The 6,628-nt window shown below is 48.5% G+C and overlaps 1 protein-coding gene across 1 annotated transcript in view; it reads right to left on the bottom strand.

Annotated features, from left to right (window-relative positions):
• The window catches only part of TRAF6 (TNF receptor associated factor 6), a 30,733-nt gene extending 30,352 nt beyond the window's left edge, over positions 1 to 381 (bottom strand). Inside the window, exon 1 of the mRNA XM_063117426.1 lies at positions 294 to 381. The gene's annotated coding sequence lies outside the window, so the exon portion shown is untranslated. The remainder of the gene's footprint in view (positions 1 to 293) is intronic.
• Between the last annotated feature and the right edge of the window lie 6,247 nt (positions 382 to 6,628).

The following is a 6,628-nucleotide window of genomic DNA, read 5'->3' on the forward strand; positions in this document are numbered from 1 at the left end:
GTCTGCGCCTTCTGGGCCGACCCGCGGCTCCAGCGGCCAAGGAGCCTGGTCTCCGAGGTTCTCTCGGCAGGTACCAGGGCTTGGGGGACGGGGCTGCTCGCTGGGCCTAGGCTCTCTCCTGAGCGCAAGGCGGCTCCCTGGGAGGGACGAGGCGGAGGGGGGTAGGGGGCCAGCGAGCACCGGCTGCCGCGCACAGGGCTCCGTTTCCGTGGCGCTGGAGACGAATCCCAACCCGTGCGGAATCCCCTCGGGGGCGGAAGGCGAGGGAGAGAAGGGGGCGCCGCCGCGCTTACCTCAGCCGTCACGTCTCCCCGAGACAACTCATCGGCCGCCTGCGAAAATGCCCCGAGAACTGACTAATGACGGGAAAGGGGAGGCGACGAAAGGAAGCATAACACGGAGAGGAGTTTCCGCCTCCGTCACTGCCGAGAGCGCGACAGAAGGGCTGCGGGAGAGGTTGGAAACCGCGCCAGAGCGCCCCCGCGGGGCCAGAGTTCACGTGGCTGTAATTCTGGGCGACTAGCAGAGGCCTCCTTTTTCCGCCTTCATTAGCGACCCGCCACCCCCCCAGCTCAGGGCCAGATCTACATCAAGCAGGATGTAACACTTTGAAAATGGTTTGAAAACTGTATATGGAGCGTGCCCAACAGTTGTCACTACTGTTATAAACCATTTTAAAGCAGTAGTGTAGATCCTGCCCTGGACTTAAAAGCAACCCCCACACACACACACACCCCTACGGCAGGTTCCCGATCTGGATTGGACCCCTTGCACCTGTAAAAGTGGAAAGAAAAAAGACGTATCTGCTACCTACAGATTTAAAGTAATGTCTGTTTTGGCCCTCAGCAAGCGGGGTGGTGGCTTCAGGAACATGCCTTTTGGTGCCCCCCTTGCTTCTGCCACCCCTGCTCTTTGCTATTCCTTCTGGTCCCCCTCCCAGAGGGCCCAATCCTCCTTACCCTGCCACTGCCCAGCAACAGAGGGTGGTGGCTCCTCTTCCTTGGAGAATCTACCACTTCTTGCACAAACACCTATTGCTCTCCCTCTGTAGGCATTGATTGCCTTGCTGGCTGGGAATGATGGGAGTTGTAGTCCAACACATCTGGAAGGCACCAGGTTGCGGGAGGTTGCTTCAGGCCAGGCCGCCTAATGACAGACTCAGCAAGCTAGGAAGGAGTAAAAGTGGAAGTGGCAAGCTTGTTGCTGGCACTGCGGCTGCTCTCTCCTGCTCATCCCTGACAGCCCATGGATTAAATAACCCATGGGCTGTCATGTTGTTCAGGGAGAGTTGTTCTTGTTTTAGAATGGATTCCTGTGACTGAACCTGGGGCCTTGTACAAACAAAACATGTGGCCCTCTATTGGACTATGGCATGTTCAGAATGCCACGACAGCCTTAGGCCTGTAACATGGTATATCAACCAATCGATCAAGCCCTGGAGGACATAATAGGAGGACAATGTGGTTCAACTACAACCTGACATGTTTTAAACTAAAATGTACTTTCAGTCAGAGATATTTAGTTAACAGAAAGCTTCCATTCCAGAATGTGATAACATAGTTCCTGCATACATGTCCCACTATGGACCTATGGCCTTTGTGCTGGATGCTAGGGCTCAGTCTTGGAGCAAGTAATAATGCACAAGTAAAACTGCCATGAGCACGTGCAGATCACATCTGCTTAGTACCAAATAACCACAGCCACTTCACACAACCTGGGATCTGCTGGTAGTGATGCCCCCAGGGAGAGATTTCATCTCGCTAATGAATGTAATGTGCCAAGCGTTAAAAGATGGCTTCTCTGCCAAAGAGTGGCTACAGGTGGCTACATGCCAGATTTGCATTCCTTAATGGTGGACATCATGTCCTAGCAGACAAAGGGAAAAACTTTCGACCAATAGAGCATCGAATGTAACCTATGACTCGTTGAGATTGTGCACCTTAACTTGAAAATTGAATGTAACTTAACTTGCTAATCCAGAACTGACCAACAGAAGTGTTTGAAAGAGACTAACACCCTCTTGTAGTCAGGGCCTATATATACTGTGAGATTCCTTTGTTCTGGGTGCCTCCATCTTGTGGAACTGGAGAGCACCCTCATACTGCAGTATTGGAAGTAAATGGATTAAGTGTATTCTCCAGCCTTGTGTGTTTAATTGGCTATTAATGTGCTGGGGAAGCGGGCCTTTATTTATTATTTATTTATTTATTTAGAATATTTATATACCGCTCCCCATTGAAAAATTTCGGAGCGGTGTACAAGGTAAAATGAAAATAAAAACAGAATAAAACAGTTAAAACAAAATTTAAAAAGAAGCAAAAATCAGAAATCCAAGGCTGCATGTTAAAGAAAGGCTTCTTGGAATAAAGATGTTTTCAGGAGGCGCCGAAAGGAGTACAAGATTGGCGCCTGCCTGACCTCCAGAGGCAGGGAATTCCACAGGAGGGGCGCCACCACGCTGAAGGCTCTTCCCCTGGTGGATTCCAATCAGAGGATGGATCTAGGTGGAACCATCAGGAGCAGGCCCTCAGATGACCTCAGTGACTGGGCAGGTTGGTAAGGGAGAAGGCGTTCTCCCAGGTATCCTGGTCCCAAGTTGTTTAGGGCTTTGTACACAAGTACAAGAACCTTAAACCTGGCCCGGTAGCGAATAGGCAGCCAGTGCAGTTCCCTCAGCAGAGGAGTTACACGCTGGAAAGGGGCAGCTCCAGACAACAGCCGAGCTGCAGCATTCTGCACTAGCTCCAGCTTCCGGAGCAGCTTCAAGGGCAGCCCCACATAGAGCGCGTTGCAGTAATCTAATGCCTGTACCACCAATGCCTGTACCACCATGGTCAAGCTATCCCTGTCCAGGAGAGGCCGTAGTTGGCGAACCATCCGAAGATGGTAAAAGGCACTCTGAGACGTGGCGGCTACTTGAGCCTCCAACGACAGAAATGGGTCTAAGAGTACCCCCAAACTACGAACCTGTTCTTTCAGAGGGAGAGCAACCCCATCCAGAACAGGCAATGAGCCTGTCTCCCGGACTTGGGAACCACTCACCCACAGGGCTTCTGTCTTGCCAGGATTCAGTCTCAGTTTATTGGCCCTCATCCAGCCCATTACTGAGTCTAGGCACTGGTCCAGGAACTGCACAGCCTTGTTAGCACAACTACCTCCATTTTTAACAGGAAACTGTAAAGTAGCCATCATATTGCAGGCAAAATGTCATGATGTCCTGTATGCGAGAATGTCTCCTTGAGTGCATCCTTCTTCTTATTATTATTACAAGAGCTCTGGCTCCAGCTGGCTCCAGTGCTGCTGTGTCAAAGTTAACTTCTGTAACTTACTGTCAGGCCAAAGGTATTGTTTACAGAACAGAGAGAATTGTTTGGCATACTTAGCAATGCCCCAGTGTTATGTTCTGATTGGTTTATGCTGCAACAGGGCCCTGCCCCTTGCAAGCTCAAATACTGTACTGTATTCCCTATGTCTTTTGTCTGATTGCTCCCTTTGAAGAGACCAGGCCTTGATTACTAATCAATAAAGCGCTTTTGAACCCTCTGTCGCTGGAATGGTGGAGTCGTGCTTAAGGGCTGTTTGGATTTCGTCCTTGGGTGAAAAGAACATTGATATAACAGCCTCACCTGATTCAGTTGCCACAGGGAGATAGAGCTGCGTGTCATCAGCGTATTGATGGCATTTAGCTCCAAATCCCCTAATGACCGCTCCCAACGGCTTCATATAGATGTTAAATTACATTGGGGACAAGATGGTGCCCTGCGGCACTCCATAGTCAATTGTCAAGAGGCCGAGGACTGGCCACCCAATGTTACTCTCTGAAAACGACCCCGTAGGTAGGACCGGAACCACTGTAAAACAGTGCCTCCGATGCCCATCCCACGGAGTCGATCCAGGAGGATACCATGGTCGATGGTATCAAAAGCTGCTGAGAGATCGAGCAGGATTAACAGGGTTGCATTCCCCCTGTCCCTCTCTCGATAAAGGTCATCCATCAGGGCGACCAAGGCTGATTCAGTCCCGTAACCAGATCGGAACCCAGACTAGAATGGATCTAGATAATCAGTATCCTCCAAGAGTGCCTGCAGTTGCTCCGCCACAACCCTCTCAAGTACCTTCCCTAAAAAAGGAGTGTTAGCAACTGGGCGGTAGTTAGAATCATAGAATAGCAGAGTTGGAAGGGGCCTACAAGGCCATCGAGTCCAACCCCCTGCTCAATGCAGGAATCCACTAATACCGTGGATTCAATGCAATCCACTAACTAATACAATGCAGGAATCCACTAATGCCTAACACCGTCGGGTCCAGGGTGGGCTTCTTCAGGAGTGGTCGCACTACTGCCTCCTTAAGGACAGCAGGGACCACCCCTTCCCGGAGAGAAGCATTTATCACCCCTTGGACCCACCCAGTCAGACCCCCTCGGCTTGCTTTTATAAGCCAGGAGGGACAGGGATCGAGAGGGCAAGTGGTTGGTCGCACTGCTGCAAGCACCTTGTCCACATCATCAGGGCACAATAACTGGAATTGATCCCACAAAATTGGGCAGATGGTGGCATCGGACACCTCAACTGGAGCTGCACTAAAAACAACGTCAAGCTCGCTGCGGAGAGAAGCGATCTTGTCCTCAAAGTGTGATGCAAAAAGGTCACAGCGGGTCCTTGACGGAGCCAGGGCCCCATTTGCTGGGGATGATGTTAGCAGCCCCCGGACCACCCGGAAGAGCTCCGCTGGACGGCTACTCGAGGACGCAACGGAGGCAGCAAAATAAGCCTTCTTTGCTGCCCGCACTGCCACGCAATAGGCACGATTATGTGCTCTACAGCGTGCTCGGTCATCTTCGCTTCGAGTCTTGCGCCACAACCGGGATGCCACAACAGAAAAGGCCCTCTCCCATGTCCCACTACAAAGTAAGTTTCACACTGGTGGGGCACAGAGGAGGGCTCCTCTGGCAGATCTCAAATCTCAGGCAGGCATATATAGGGAGAGGCGCCCCCTCAAGTATCGAGGTCCCAAGCCATTCAGGGTGTTAAATGTTATTGCCAACATCTTGAATTCCAACAGGAAGCGTATAGGTGTCCAGTGCAATTCCTTTAGGACTGGTGTTATATTTATTGGTTTCCATGCCAAACAGCAATGAAATGGAAGGGCTTTTTCATTGAATATGGTTAGAAAATACACATCATACACTTACATATGGAAAACATGGTGTATATAGAAGCTTTGAATGTCCGAATGAAGAAGCAGTTGTGTCTGAATAGGTTTTACAGACTAAGAAATAGCCATTCTGCATGTTGATAGTGCCATCTTGTGGCACTTCTTTTGAAAACCAGCCTTGCCGATTCTCAGAGCCTGACATGAAATTAAATGGCTGTAATGTATTGGGAACCGGGTAGACAAATTGAAAAGCACCAACAATAAGTAGAGATCCCATTCTGATTGAATTTGGAGATGGAAGCTAAATAAGAGGAGGGTGACAATAAGGGTTGTTATTATTATTACCACCACCATACTTTTTGAGTGTTTGAAGAGCTTCACATACATTTTTAATCTATAAAAAAGTCTGTAAAGCAATTCCAAAATACAGCAGCAAGGTCAATGGTACAGATTATATAGAGCATATCTTGCTTTAAAGAGTTGCACTGGCTATGAATTTGTTTTTCTTTGAGGCTAGTTTTGGCCTTCATTCTCTGGCAAGCCCCCCAAATAGTATGACAATAGAAAAAATAAAATCAAAACAATGAAGATACAGTTAAAACTAAAGCAGTACATAAAATAACTAAAAATATGGCACAATCAATTTGAAAAGCAGCAATCCTGAAAAATAACTTAAATGTAGAAGTCAGAGACATTCCTTAAAAACAGCAGAATGATTTACTATTAAGATCACAATCCTATGTGTGTTCAGACTTTTTTTTAGCTGTAGAGCTTTCTTCTTTTTCATCATCATCATCATCATCATCATCATCATCATCATCATCATCATCATATTTTTATACCATCCAATAGCCGAAGCTCTCTGGCAGTTCACAACAATTCACAAAAAATATGGCTGCAGCATTATAAACATGATGAATCATAATACAACATTATAATAATGTTGGTACTGTTATAATAATGTAGGTACTGTTAGTACCTAAGCCACGGGGTTCCACAGGGCTCTATCTTATCCCCTATGCTGTTTAACATATACATGAAGCCGCTGGGGGAGGTTATCCGGAGATGTGGACTGAGGTGTCATCAATATGCGGATGATACCCAGCTCTACCTTTCCTTTTCATCAAACCCAGGTGAGGCAGTGGCTGTTCTGAACCAGTGCCTGGGCACGGTAATGGACTGGATGAGGGCTAACAAACTGAGACTCAATCCAGACAAGACGGAGGTACTGTTAGCGGGTGGTTCTTCTGTCCGGCGAGGTGATGTTTGCCCTGTCCTGGACGGGGTTGCACTCCCCCTAAAGGATGGGGTCCGTAGTTTGGGGGTGCTCTTCGATCCAGAACTGTCACTTGAGGCACAGGTGAACTCAGTGGCAAAGAGCACCTTTTATCAACTCAGGCTGATATACCAGCTGCGCCCTTATCTGGACAGAGATAGCTTAGCTACAGTTATCCATGCTCTGATAACCTCTCGT

Source organism: Elgaria multicarinata, chromosome 2 (genome assembly GCF_023053635.1).
Source record: "Elgaria multicarinata webbii isolate HBS135686 ecotype San Diego chromosome 2, rElgMul1.1.pri, whole genome shotgun sequence".
Taxonomy (NCBI): domain Eukaryota; kingdom Metazoa; phylum Chordata; class Lepidosauria; order Squamata; family Anguidae; genus Elgaria; species Elgaria multicarinata.